This window comes from Myodes glareolus, chromosome 2 (genome assembly GCF_982192425.1).
Source record: "Myodes glareolus chromosome 2, mMyoGla1.1, whole genome shotgun sequence".
Taxonomy (NCBI): domain Eukaryota; kingdom Metazoa; phylum Chordata; class Mammalia; order Rodentia; family Cricetidae; genus Myodes; species Myodes glareolus.
In genome coordinates, this window is record NC_142027.1 from 49,792,109 (window position 1) to 49,807,495 (window position 15,387).

At 35.2% G+C, this 15,387-nt stretch overlaps 1 protein-coding gene across 23 annotated transcripts in view; it reads left to right on the top strand.

The window, feature by feature from the left end:
- Zbtb20 (zinc finger and BTB domain containing 20) overlaps window positions 1-15,387 on the top strand; it is a 758,948-nt gene that overhangs the window by 19,241 nt on the left and 724,320 nt on the right. For 13 of the 23 annotated variants that reach the window (XM_085685606.2, XM_087900161.1, XM_085685605.2 and 10 more), the window contains exon 1: window positions 12,915-13,225. The exons of 6 other annotated variants lie outside the window; for them this stretch is intronic. The gene's annotated coding sequence lies outside the window, so the exon portion shown is untranslated. Of the gene's footprint in view, window positions 1-12,910; window positions 13,226-15,387 lie in introns of those variants that run through there. 4 more of the 23 variants (XM_048422838.3, XM_087900197.1, XM_085685625.2 and 1 more) reach the window with 2 other exon arrangements.

Consider the following 15,387-nt stretch of genomic DNA (forward strand, 5'->3'; position numbering starts at 1 on the left):
AATGATACATGTACTAGTTTCATTTATTTATTTATTTATTTATTTATTTATTTATTTATTTGCTGGTGTCGATAGTTTTATTAGAAATTAAGTAGTTGATTTACAGGTCCTGATTTTTTTTTTAAAAGTACATTCTTTCTGAAGAAGGTATCTTTAGTGGGGTTTGTAGAGTTCTCACAGATTGTGTTTTGTTTGCTTTATTTATTTATTTATTTATTTATTTATTTATTTATTTATTTTTATGCCAGTGTGTTTGTTCTATCCTAGGTCTCCTATCTGGCCTCTGGCTCCTGGCCATCCCGGCAGTGTAACTTTTTTATTTGGAAGATCTCATAAAAATTGTTTTAAGTTAAACAATTCTTTCATAAAAATTATGGGGTTAGAGTGGTGACTCAGTGGTTAGGAGCTCTGACAACTCTTCTGGAGGACCCAGGTTAGATTCCCAGCACCCACGTGGCAGCTCACTACCAGTTTTAACTCTGGCTTCAGGGGGATCTGATGCCAGCTCTTCAGGCCTCCATAATCACCAGGGAAATGACATACAAACATATGTAGACAAGGACCCATACACACAAAAGAAAATAAAAATAAACAGTGGCAAATAACTTCACTGGTGTTAGTGAGAAATAAGTTAAAAGATTGTTTTAAAATTTTGGTGTAGCTTTGTTTTGTTCCTGAGATGGGGGTGTAGCTCAGGCTAGTCTTAAACTCACTACAAAACCCTGGCATTGAACTCTAATTCCTCTGTCTCCACCTCCCTAATGCTGAATGACAGGTATGTGTCATCATGCCCAGCTCACATATAACTGCAATAGTTCTGTGAAGAACTTTCAAAACTGTTATGTGATAGATAGATATAAAGTATTGATATAAGTCGTTACTAGGTAGAAGAAGTCCAAAATATAGTAATTTGGGGAATTTCTGTATCAGGAAGAGGAAGGATTATTATTTAATGACTTATCATGGGTTAAACTGTTTGTATTGATAACCGTTTGTGGATGAGAACATTTAGTACTATGAAGAAACCAAAATTCAAAGAAAATGGTCGCTTGTTTTATTCACAGCTAGCAAGTGTTGATGCTTGAGTCAAATCCAGGCTAGTTTGACTTTAATAGCCATTTTGGTTTTGCAGATTTACTCTACTTCCCATGTATCTGAGGATGTTGTATCTGCGCCTGAATAATCATGACAATGATGAAAACTAATCTTTCATGTCTTCAATCACATACAGTCATGCCTCACATGTATTATTCTTCCCTTTTCTTTCAAACATTCCATGTTGATCTGCCTGCCCTTTCCTTGTGAAGGCACCATGAGTCAGATGGAAAACATAAACTGTCAGATATGACCACATAGCTAAGTATTGCACATCACAAGCTAGATTTTCCCCATCTCAGCTGTCTTATCTGAAGGAAATTGCAATCTCAAAAGTAAAGTAATTCTTCATAAAATTAAAATTCTTGAACTTTAGCTAAACAGATGGTAGACTTCATAGTTTCATTTGATTTTCTTTAGAATAGGCAATTGATTTCAGGTTAGCTGACTAATTCCCTACCTTATACAGAAAGTATCTCAGTAAAGCCACCATGGAAACATTTCTTATCTGAGGTCTGAGCTAGGGCACACTGCAAGTCATATAAATAGCCATGGGATGCTGCGTTTTTCAAAAGGTCTGGAGAGTGTTACCTCTTCCTGCAAAGATATAATACAGTACAGATAAGAACAGTGGCGTGTCTTGTAATATCCGTGTAGTTAATTGCTTACTCCTGTCAATAATTGAGTTGCTGTAATTTTTGTAGACAGTAAACAATAAGTTATAATAGCACCCATTCAGCTACACCTAACACTTAATACTGATTGAGAACACAGTGCCTGCAAAACGTTGTACTTTGTGAAGACATGATGGTCACAGCAACAAGGCTTTGCCTCCAGGAGCCTTAAAGTTTTCTGAAGAACATAGTTGTGGAAACAACCAACTGTATTTGCCTTAATACATTTTAAAGTTTTATACAATTAATCTCTTATTTCCTTGTAATATTCAACAAGTGGTCTTTATGTATCCATTTCAATCTCTATTTCCTTGTAATTTTCACAAATGTTCTTTATCAACACTATCCTCAGGAATTAGTAAACTACTGTTTTTAAAATGCCTTGTACTGTGTGTGTTTACAACAAATGTTAACTCATTATCAGTTGAGTGGAGTCTTCATTACAGCTCTGATACAGCTATTCTTATCCTCATTTTATAGATGTGATCTGTGTCATGGTTAAGTAACTTGCTTTTGGGTTATATATATATATATATATATATATATATATATATATTAAATTGGAGCTAAAGACGTTTGAAAATAGTGTTCTAAAACTTGGATTTCATGTACTCTAGGAAACATGCAAGGTGACTTTGAAAATCTATCAAAACTTTTATGTATGTTTTTATTTGTAAGAGTTTAAAGGTTAAAGTTTATTAATATTTAGTACACAGTAGATGCTGTTAGTATTTGTTATATGCATAGTAAATTATAAAAGTCATCCTGATTGGGACAAATTTATTTGATTAAGATTGGAACTGCTAATTTTTATTTTATTTTTTACAAAAATTTTCTTTGATTTTTAGATCATATTACCTAGCTTTTACTGAACTAATTATTTTTTTTATTTATGGGGTCTTAAGATGAATTTATTTGTATTTAATTAAAAAAATTGATTTTTAATTTTATCTTCCAACCCCAGTTACCCCTCCCTCTGTTTCTCCTGTCTTCCCACCTTTCCCATCTCACTTCCTATCTACTCCTCAGAGCAGATAAAGCTTCCTTTGGGAGTCACCAAAGTTTGGGATACCAAGTTGAGGCAGGATCAAGCCTCTTCTCCCTGAATCAGGCTGTGCAAGGTATCTCACCATAGGTAATGGGCCCTAAAAAACCAGTTCATGTACTGGGCTAAGTGCTGCTCCCACTGCCAACTCCCTCCCAAACTCCTCCCTGCCAAACAAATCAAGCCGCATAACCATTACCCACATTCACAGGGCCTAGTTTGGTCCCATGTAGGTTTCACAGGTGTCAGTCCAGAGTACATGAGCTCCCATTAGCTTGTGTCAGCTGTCTCTGTACTTTTCCTCATTATGATCTTGATCCCCTTGCTCATATGATCTCTCCTCCCTCTCTTCAACTGAACTCCAGGGTCTCAATCAGTGCTTGGCTGTGGTTCACTTCATCTGCTTCCATCACTTACTGGATGTAGATTCTATGATGGGATTTAGGGTGGTCACTAATCTGATTACAGAGGACGGCCAGTTCAGGCCCCCTCTCTACTATTGCTAGGAGTCTTAGCTGAGGTCATTCTTGTGGATTCCTAGGAGTTTCCCTGGCACCAGGTTTCTCCCTAACTCCATAATAGCTATCACGATGTCTCTGTAATTGCTTCCCCCCTCTGTCCCTCCTCCAACTTGCCCATCTCGATCCCTCATGTTCCCATCTCTCATACCCTCCCTCCTTTTCCCTTCCCAGTTTACCCAGAAATCTTAACTGCTTCACCTTCCTGGGGCCCTCCTTGCCTGTCCCTCTTAGGGTCCTTCTTTATATCTAGCTTCTCTGGGACTGTGGATTGTAGCCTGGTTATCTTTTTTTTCCTTTTGCCTTACATCTTATAGCTTCTTATGAGTGAGTACATACCATGTTTGTCTTTCTGGGTCTGGGTTACCTTACTCAGGATTTTTTTTCTAGTTCCATCCATTTGTCTGCAAATTTTAAGATGTCATTTTTTTAACAGCTGAGTAATACTCTATTGTGTAAATGTACCACATTTTCTTTATCCATTATTTGGTTGAGGGTTATCTAGGTTCTTTCCAGGTTCTGACTATTATGCATAATGCTGCTGTGAACATAGCTGAGCAAATGCCCTTATGGTATGCATGCACTTTCTTCGAGTATATGCCCAAGAGTAGTGTTGTTGGGTCTTGAGGTAAGTTGATTTTCAATTTCCCATCATACTGATTTCCAAAGTGACTATACAAGTTTGCAATCCCACTAGCAATGGAGAAGTTTCCCCTTACTCTGTAACCTCTCCAGCATAAGCTATCATCAGTGTTTTTGATCTTAGCCATTCTGACAGGTGATGATATCTCTGAGTCATTTTGATTTGCATTTCCCTAATGACTAAGGTTGTTGAGCAATTCCTTAAGTGTCTTTCGGCCATTTGAGATTCTCCTGTTGAGAATTCTCTTTGTAGTTCTGTACCCCATTTTATTTTATTGGATTATTTGGTATTTGGATGTCAACTTTCTTGAGTTCTTCATATATTTTGAAGATCCTCTGTTCGATGTGAGGTTGGTGAAGATCTTTCCCCATTCTGTAGGCTGCCATTTTGTCTCATTGACTGTGTTCTTTGCCTTACGGAAGTTTCTCAGTTTTGGAAGTCCCATTTATTAATTGTTGCTCTCAGTGTCTGTGCTACTGATGTTATATTCAGGAAGTGGTCTCCTGTGCCCATGCGTTCTAGGCTGCTTCCCATTTTCTGTTCTATCACATTTCGTGTAACTGAATTTATGTTGAGGTCTTTGATCCACTTGGACTTGAGTTTTGTGCATAGATACAGATCTATTGGCATTCCTCTACATATCAACATCCAAGTATGCCAGGACCATTTGTTGAAGATGCTTTTTCCCCCCATTGTACAATTTTGGCTTCTTTGTCAAAAATTAGGTGTTCATAGGTATGTTGATTAATATCAGGGTCTTCAGTTTGATTCCCTTGATCCACATGTCTCTTTTTATGCCAATATCAAGCTGTCTTTATTGCAATAGCTCTATTGTAGAGCTTGAAGTCAGGGATGGTGATGCCTCCAGAAGTTCTTTTATTGTACAGGATTGTTTTGGCTATCCTTGGGTTTTTGTTTTTCTGTATGAAGTTAAGTATTGTAACTGAATCAATTCTTACAAAACATAACTGACAGAAAAGCACAGTAAAGATAATACTGATAATTCAGTCACATCTGGAATAAGAATATCTTAGCATATACTTATGAACACTTTGTCAGTTATATTTTAAATTAAAAATAATTTAATAATATTTGGCAATGTGTCAACCAAATTAATTCTCAAGAAGCGTCTTTGAAATGTAGATTTACATTAGCCATTATTGCAAATGAATCTCAGGTTATAGTGTACCTTCAGATTTTTTTTTTCTGATGATAGAATACCATCTCATTGTAAGACATTAATATCTAGGTATCCAAGGCAAGCTGGGTGGTTCATTAGGACCAAAGCAATTGCCTTGTGAGCCTGATGATCTGATCCCCAAAAACATCTGAAAGGAAAGAACCCTGGCTCCTGAGAATTGTTCTTTGACCTGCCACATACTGCATGGCACACATGCTTACATACACATACATACATAGACATATGCAAATAATAATAATCATAGTAGTAATAACAATGACAATAACGATAAATATTCATGTCACAAAGTTACACATGTGCTAGGTCATTTAATATTTTAAAACAATAGTTTTTCTTTTGTAATTGAAAATTTTTTCACATGTGTAGAATTTATTTGCTCTTCCCTACCTCAGCCACCAGCTACCTCCTTTCAGAATTCACCAACTTGCCTCCCTCCCAACTTCATGTTTCCTTTTTATTAGTATTGCTATTAATAACCACTTGGGTTCCATTAACACTGAGCACATGTACACGAGCATGGGATCATCCACTGTGCCACGTGATCTACCAGCCACACCTACAAAGGACATTGCTTCACTCTTCCTTAGTGTGAACCAACTACCAATAACTCCTCAGCTGGGGAGGGGCTTGAGGGTCCTCCCCCATCTGTGCTGAAAATTTAATTGTCTTGATATTGTGCAGTTATATTGTAGGCAACCATAGCTGCTGAATGGATGTGTTTATCAGGCATTTAAAATTTAAAAGTGAAAACCAAGCATCCTCTTGAAACATTGTTCTTAAGAGCAAAAATGGCAGAAATAATGTGTAGCAAATAGTATGACAATAAGGTACATCACATTTTGTCAGCAGATACTGTTACAAGATGCATAGGGAACATTTCTTAAAACTTTGAGGAATTTCAACAGATTATACAGTATGGAAGGCTTACTTGATAGTTAAATGAAAGTACTAGTGTTTGTAACACTTGAGCTGAAGGTATTTGCTGTGTTCAGTTTTAGTAAGAATAAGAACTATATATCTTACAAGTAACTAGTGCTAGATGTTGAAGGCATCTGCTAAGCAGGAAAGTATTGTCAGTAAAACAGTGCATTGTGGGAAATTTATAAGTAGATTTAAACATATTGGAGAGGTTTGTCATATAGATAATTTTTTTTCTGGGTTAGGTTACAACACGACATCTAAATTGATTTACTTGTAGACAAGCTATTTTTGCAAAGATACTGTAATTAAAAGTTTATCTAAATGCTATAAGATGCCGTTTAGTATGATTAATTTGTTTTTTTAAATTTGAAGCTTTAAATATGATAGAAAATATACTACCATGTATGGAGATAAAATAGTATTTTAATAGAACCATTGTGAAACTTTGTAGGAAGATGGGGACTGTCCATGAGTTTTATTTTCACAGCTTCTGACACATCAGTTACTCAGTGGCAAACAATTGAGAAACAATACTAAACTATGGCTATTGTGCAGTTTTCTTTCACAGTATTATGAATGTTCTGTGTTGACTACAGTTTGTAATATCTGTACTACCCTGCCTTTCTTACATTTTAGAAATAATTATGCTTTATTTTTAAGGTATATTTTATACTTTAAATAAGATCTACTCTTCAGTATTTCATATTGAATGATTATAAGTATTTTTATTATTGTGTATTTTGTTGCCAAAACCAACATACTTGTAAAAGTATTTACTGTGTTTATTAAAAACTGTACAAAATGTGTCTGCATAGTATTATAAATTTGGAACACATAACTTACTTTAAAGTTTTGCAAATGCAGTTTTTAATATGTTTTAAATTTTTATTTTTAAAAATTTGAAGTACATCTCATAAGAATTACTGACATCAGGAGAAGATAGTACTTTCCTAACTATATTCAGGCTGTTCTTAGAAACCAATCATTGTGAATAGTGAGCACAGCTAAAGTCACTCCTCCTCCATTTGGTCTACTGCTTTGTGAGGCTTTCTTTGCAACCTCTGTAATGCTAATCATTATAGTTACTGACATATGATACCATCTTTTCTAATGACTATTTTGCAATATGTAGAACTGAGTCAAGATGGAACCAATGTCATCTTTTATTTAAGTCTGTTTCATTGTTTTTAGTGAAGGAAAATGTTTAAAAATATTGATAAAATTTAAAAATCTGAAATGTTATTTAATTTTTTATTTAAATAGAACGTAAATTACTGTATTGTTATCCTATAATATATAGAATATTGTGGCATATGTTTGTAACATTTATCAATAACTGAGTATACTGGGGTGTGGGTGTCTTTTAAGCAGTGCCACTACAATAATTTAAATAACTCACAATGGAGGAACATAAGAGTGTTGAATTCAATTGCTAGTCTGTTGGAGAGATGAGGAGATGGTTTAGTGGGTATAGTGCTGTAAGGTTGATGACCTGAGTTTGTATCTTCAGGACTCATGTAAAAACCTGGGCAAGAACAGTGAGGTGAGTGGACAGCTGGATCTGTGAAACTTGAAGACAGCCCTCACAGAGTCAGTAAAGTTCAGATTCAATGAAAAACAAACAAACAACCTGGAGAGAAAAAAAAAAGTGGCAATCTTGTTTAGCATCGACTCTCTGCAGCTAAAGGAAGACAAATATATAGCTACCCAGAGTTTACAAGTTCTGCTTGTGAGCAGCAGCTGCACCGTTAGTTGTTGAAGGAGCGGTGGGCCGCATTCCTGCCTGGATCCCGGCTAGCTTACCCCTGAAATAATTACACGGAAACTGTATTCTTTTAAACACTGCCTGGCCCATTAGCTGTAGCCTCTTATTGGCTAACTCTCACATCTTCCTTTACCCATATTTAGTAATCTGTGAGGTGGTGACTTACTGGGAAAGATCCTAACCTGCTTCTGTCTTGGAGAGGAGAGTCATGGCAACTGCCTCACTGCCTTCTTCCTTCCAGCATTCTGTTCTGTTTACTCCGCCTACCTAATTTTCTGTCCTATCAAAGGGCCAAGGCAGTTTCTTTATTAACCAATAAAAGTAATACATAGACAGATGACCCTCCTCCATCACCTAAGTGAGGGTGAAGTGGCAAGAAACCCAGAGTTATGTTAGTGCCTGGTGGGCTGGACTTTGCAGTCACTTTCTTGTAAGTGCTGCTGTTTTATTTCCATTGTTGCCATCACCAGCAGACCTGAAGGCTAGCTCCTTAGAGCTCCATATCGAGGAGGCTGCTCAAGTACCATTTTTGAAGCTGCCAATGCCCAAAAGCAAATAAGAAAAAAAAAAAAACCCAAAAAACAAAAGTAAAAAACTTTCCCTTTAATATTGTGCCAACAGTGCCCTTTCTTGCAAAGCATTTTGGGAAATGTAGTTTGCAAGTTCCACCACACCAGGCATGTAAGAAAAACCAGACTCATCCATTTGTAGGCAAATAATTTTAGCTAATAAATTTAAGTCATTAGCATACACTATGGTGTAATGGTTTTTATTTTTAAATATAAAACTTTAAATTTAGTAGAAAATATGTACAAAGTATAAAAGAAATTTAACAATATAATTTTAGGCAAGAACCAGGAGTCCAAAATCATTTAACTGGTAGGGAGTACTGTTTCTAAATTTGGAGAATTGATTGCTCCAGAGCGTAGGAGAGGTAAACTCACTGGTGAAATTACATCTTAATTCAATTTTTGTCATTTTATTTTAAAAATGGATTTTTGTTTGTTACTGAAAGCTAGAGTTGATATTCAGGAAACATCAAATATTTTATAATGGCTACTATCTTATTGCAAACACTCGATTAAACTGCTAAAGTACAAATCAGTTATTGAGTGAGGTACTAAGACAGTGACATTTATTGGAGATGGATACTTGAATGGAAATTTTGAGTTTGTTAGGCAAAAGCCACGAGACTCATTAAGATGTTAACATGTTTATTACTGTTTATTTGCTGTTTATTACTGTTCTCTATTTTTATATGTGACATGATAAGAAGCATATTCTAGAGTCCCAGGTCATTGAGTTTATAAAGTTAACTTCATTATAATGCTTGCTTCTTTCTTTCTTTCTTTCTTCCTTTCCTTTCCTTTCCTTTCCTTTCCTTTCCTTTCCTTTCCTTTCCTTTCTTTTTTCTTTTCTTTCTTTGTTCTCTTGTTCCCTTGTTTGTTTTATGACTTTTTTCATAATGTTAGCACTTAAGTACAGGCTATCATGATAATTGCTAGGATTTCAAATCCAATTATTTCCCTTAAATTTAATTTTCGTTATATAAAGAAAACAAAACTATGCATAGTTACATGACTTTTCAAGATATGCAACAATTAACAGTAATTCTGTGTCCTGAAAATAATATTTTTGTTTTAGTTGTTATTAGGGTGTATGCATGTATGTGTGTGTGTGTAATGTTATTGTGTATATGACAGCATATTTTTGAAAGTCAGAGGACAACTTTTGGGAGTTGATTCTCTTACCCTGGGTTCTAATAATTGAAGTTCGTTTTTCAAACTTGCGCTTTCGAGTATCTTTAAGAATTGAATAATTATGTCTGCTCCAGAAACAATAATTTTTAGAGTTGATAAGTGTAATAGACTTTCTTCTTATTTTTTATATGTATGTGTATGCGTATGGCATAATTGCATGTGTGCTCTGGTGAAGAGGCCAGAGGCACAGGATCTCGCTGGAGCTAGAGTTAATAAGCAGTTTTGACTTGTCTGATGTGGGTGCTGGGGACTGAATTCTGGTCCTTTACAAGAGCAGTACACACTCTTAACTCTGAGCCATCTCTTTGTTCCTAATAGTTTTTATTATGTTTAGAGGACTTTAGGCTTGTAGAAAATTAAAGGGAAGATAAGAGATTTCTATCTTACCTTGTGCCTACCTTAGTACCCTCTCCTTGTCAATCATGGTCTTTTATTAACGTGCTGCATTTGATATAATGATTCACTTTGTCCTATTATTATCACTCAAAATGCAGTCTGTATATTTATCATCCTTGATGTTGTACATTCTGTGGATTTGAACAAAAGTATTGTTACATCTATCTGGTCACTTTTAGATCACATTGAGAATAATTTTAAATCCTGAAAAGTCCTCTGTGTTTCATTTATTCATCCCCTCTTCACCATAACCCCTGGAACCATTGCTTTTTTTCATTATCATTTACAATTTGTCTTTTCTAGGATGTCATACAGTGGGAATCATGTAAATTGTAACCTTTTCACATTAGCTTCTTTCACTTGGTAATAAGTGAATTTCCTTATTTCCTCCGTATCTTTGCATGGCTTTGTTCTTTTTAGCACTGGAAAACATTCTGTTGTCTTGATATATCACAGACTGTCCAGTCATATAATAAAAGACATCTTGGTTATTTGCAAGTTTAGGGAACTATGACTATCGCTCCTTTAGAGCAACACTGATTTAAAAAATAGATTTGTCAGTAACTGTCAAGTAGTTGTAGTATTTTCTACTGTTGCCATTAGTGAATGAGAGTTCTAGTTGCTCCACATCCGCACCAGCATTGGTATTGTCAGTGTTTTGGGTTTTGGCTATTCTAACGAGTGTGTGGTGATATGTCCTTGTTTTGCACTTCTTCAAGACATATGATGTGCATATTTTCACTTGCTTATTTGTCTTTTGTTTTTTCTCTTCAGTGATGTGTCTGTTAAAGCTCTTTGTCCACTTTCTAATTCCATTGCTTGATTTCCCAGTGAGTTTAAGACATTATTTCATATTTTAAATAATTGTCTATTACAAAATTTGTCTTCTGCAAATATTTCCTAGCTTTTTATGGCATGTATTACCACTTTCTCTTCTGTATCCTTCACAGAAGAAAAATGGTAATTTTAATGAAGTTTAGTTTACTGATTCTTTTCTTGGATCACACCATTAGTATTTTACTCAAAAATTTCTTCTTATACTTTTGGAGTCTTCAGGTTTTTCATTTTACCAATATTTTTCAAAGCATTTATGGTTTGTGTTTACGACACTTATTTTTTAAATGTTGTGTTGTTCCTGCACTATGTGTTGAAAAACTGCTTTTGTTCCCTTTTAAATTTTGTTAAAGATCAGTTGACGTAAATTTATGTGGATTTGTTTCCGGCCTCCTTTTAAAATCCGTTGATGTATTTATTTATTTAGCCAAAGCCACACTATGATGATTATATTATAGCTTTACAATAAACATGGAATTACCAGGTAGAGCAGCAAGGGGCAAGATGTGTACTAATATATTGGATGACTTTGAACTTGTTAGGCTCCTAAGGGCGACCATTAACTTGTGCTTCATCTTTCCCACCTCCTCTAAATGTGCGATTATAAGCCTAAAACAGTATACCCAGTTTTAGGAAGTGCTGGGATTGAACCCAGGCCTCTGTGTATTCAGGCATGCACTCTGGCAACTGATCTACATATACCCTACCCAGCCCAGGAAGATTGTTTTTGTCATGTAATGAAATCTGCTCTGAAGTTTGAAGCACAGTATACACCAAGCCACATAAAAGAGTTGTTTTACACTTAGTATATGTAAGATCATTGGTGCCAAATATAACGTTGGAATAAGATGCACTCTTTTACCTTTCATTTCTTGTGTGAATTCCTTTAGAAAGATTTACTCTTTTTAATGTTTTTTAAATGCATGCAAATGATATAGTCAAATGATATAGAACAATATTATGGAAGATGGTTGTCAGTAATAAGGTATGGTATACTGTAACAGAAGTTGTTTTGAAAAAATAAGAGATAATAAGAATGACTTGTAACCAGTCCTGTTTTCTGATGTTGGTCATTCTACGACTGAAAATTTATTACCATTTTGGAAAAGGCACCTGGGAGTTGGCAAAGGGTGTGGGATGATGTACGTCGTGGGACCAGTAATACAGTTAGCACTGTTTTCCTGGAGCTAGTGTGTATGTAAATTTGGTTAAAGATACAGGGTTAAGAGTTTCCTTTTTTTTTTCTTTCAAGGAAGATTTATTTAAAAGCACCAGTTTTAGTTTTTATTTCTAATAAAAGATCAAAGGTTATTTCCATAGTTTCAGATTCATATTATATGGAACCTTGTCCTGCTTGAGTGGTAACTCTTAGTGGGTTTATTTCTCTGGTATACCGTGTATTGTATGCATTGCACCTGTTCATACAGACTGCATTACATTGTGGTGTTTGTATAGCTGGATGCTTCAAACAAGAAACCGGTCTGCTTTCTTCTCGGGCACTAGCCTATTAGCAAGTTAATTGAACTTAATTCTGTTCTTGTCTTCAATTTTGTGTATGGTCTTGGTTTATTTACTGAATAATGATTTCTTCTTTGCACTTATCAGTTTTGTCTGAGATCAGTTTTCCTATTGTATGGAGTCTGCTTTTTACAGTCTCCTTTAAGACTGCTCTGACTTTAAAATCATTACTAGGCTTTTGTCAGAGCAGATTTGTTGACATTTTTTCTCACATTAAAAAAATAAATTTGAAAAATTGCACAAATAAACTATGCAATTCCCTATTTCCTGCTAATATGCAAAAATGTATTTATGATAATTACACACGTACTGTTGTGCCAGAGCTGAAACAATACATTCCTCATAATGGAGCATAAATAAAGAAGGTGGAGCCAGCTGCTCTTAAACTGTTTATTTGCAAGCAGCAATGCTATAGAGTATACCTTTTTCACTCTGTTAGTCTGAAATACTGAACCTGTTGCTGCATTAGACGAGTTGCATTTTGCTGGATAGGGGAAGGAGGGCTGTCTGCTGTCTGGTAGGAGGGCTTTGTCTGTGCCTTTCTCTCTCTCTGTTTCTTTCTGTTTTTCTTTCTCTCTCTCCTCTTTCTTTCTCACTGGCTTGCTTGCTCTGTCTCTGTCTTTCTCTCTCTCTCTCTCTCCTGCCCCCCTTCCCCTCCCTCTCTCTTGCTCTCTCTCTCTCTCTCTCTCTCTTCCCGTCTCTGTGGTTTGTAAGGTAGGTTGCAGTGTGTGTATATACACAACATCAAGAGCAGGAAAATGGACTCATTAGGGAGGCAGGCAGTCATTACCACTCACACTGTACTTCCAGGGAGACACCGATTATGAGAAGAGAAACTCAGCGCTGGGGAAGAAGGTAGGGGCAGACAACTTTCATAAAAACAACCCTGCCTACTCAGTCCCCCTGTATTTATCATCTTATTTAGTTCACAGTGCTTTTATGCTTTCTTTTCTTGAATTTTAATTTCTGTATTTAAATTTGTCAGAGCTAATGCTAGCTTAAAATTTGGAACATCTATAGGAGACCTACCCTCTACTAATTTTCCTAATTATTTAAGGGTGTGACCTTGTGATTCAGTTTCATTAGTTTAAAAAAATAATTACAAACAAACCTATTTTTCTTCGTAAACTACCAAGTAAATCAGAATCTTTCACTCTTTTAAAACAAACTCCTCCGTATGTTTGTCTCTTTGCTTTTCTTGTCTGTTTATGCAATTCCATCTGTCTGTCTATATATCATGTTGTCCTTATTTATTGCTAACTGGATTTTGTTAGTTATTTGCCAGTGAGTTTTAGCAGCAGTGCCAGTGTGGTTACTACTAAAGTGAGACTCTTGTTCTTTGTTTTACATTGAAGTTTAAAGTCCATATTTACAGTTTAAATCCTTGAAACAGGTTGCATACTTTATACCAGCATGCTTGTTTGATGACATTGGACATAAGGTGAGGGATAGTCCTTTAAGGTGGGCAAGAATCAAGTAACTATTTTTGCTGTTATATACGTAGAATTAATGCATCAGGGGGCTATATCTTCAAAGGAATTGGGGCTCTTTTCTAACTTTATTTTAGAGATGGATTGTTGCATTTATATTGATACTACTGTCGTTAGTAAGAATATATACTTTCTTAACAAGCAGTTTTTATTCTGGGATAGTTTCCTTTTGGTTTGTTTATTTATGCTTGAGGAGGGAGTATTGGGGGCTGGCCTTTTTTTTTTTAACGAAGTAGAAGCTATGGAGTGTATCAGGCCATTTTGTGCAACAACTGTAAGTATTCCCTTAACAATTTTGAGGCTATAAAAATGTACTTGTTATTGAAATTTTTCATTTGAGGGATTCTTTTCTCTTTTTTTTTCTCATGGTGGGAAAAAAGGTTATATTTTAAACTAGCTTTCATTGTTGAAGAATTTTCTAGAAAAGTGTTTTTCAAAATTCCAAGGAGTAGTTAGATAAGATCCATTTGAAGTATACTTTTAAATAGACTTTTATTTGGGTTTGTACGAAAGTAAAACTTTTATTCATCTGATAAAAAATAAGTCAGACTGAGAGATAGATAATATTTTCAGAAAATAAATGAGCGGTAATAGGAAATGGATGCTGATCTGTGGAGATCTTTGATAATAACAATCACCTTTTTGTAATACATTATTTATTTACTATAAGTGGCAGACTTTCCCCTGTTAATTCCATTAGGCCTCTCTGACAACACAAAGAAGTCCATAAAGCAATATTCTTAACCCACCTGGGACACAAGAGCAGACTCCTCAACACATTCTCAAGGTTCAAACCTAGTAAAATGTTTATTAAAAACCCATTATTACAGAAGGGTAGTGAACTTTTCCTACTGAAAGACTTTTTTTACCTCTCCTTTTAAAAAATTTATACTGAGACTTTTAATTTAGTTATTTTTCTCCACTGTCTTTTCGGCTGTAAAGGGCAGCTTTGACTAGGAGCAGTATAACCCTGAAGTGCATTCAGTCAGGTCCTTCCAGAGCCTGTTTTCTTCCAGGATCCAAGGAAAGTTTCGGGGGAGTCTGTAGGAAGTATGTGTTAACATTGTGCGTGATAATTGGAGTTTTGAAGAGAATTTTTCCCAGTTTAGACTGATCCAAAAATTTGTTTTAGAACTAAAAGGTCAGAAGTGTATCTGTCCCATGCACCTGTTATTTTGGTATTATAACTGAGAATTGTCTGAGATGCTCTTTTAAACAAAAGAAATCTTTCACATATCTTTTGATCAATCGTTTCAATATTCATGCATATTTATGGAAATATCACTGTATATTTATGTACATAATTCATATTTATATGGATCAAAGAATCACAAATGCATTGCTGATAATCTAAAATATTTCACATTGTGTTTTTACATTATCCACAAGTAAACACCAAATGCAGCAACTCTCAAAAGAAAATGGAAAAGGAAAATTTTAGTCATTTCTGTGGTGGTTTTAATTTTTAGAGTGTGTTTTCTTTTGCATTATAATTCTTGGTTGGCCTTCAGTAAATTGAAAATATTT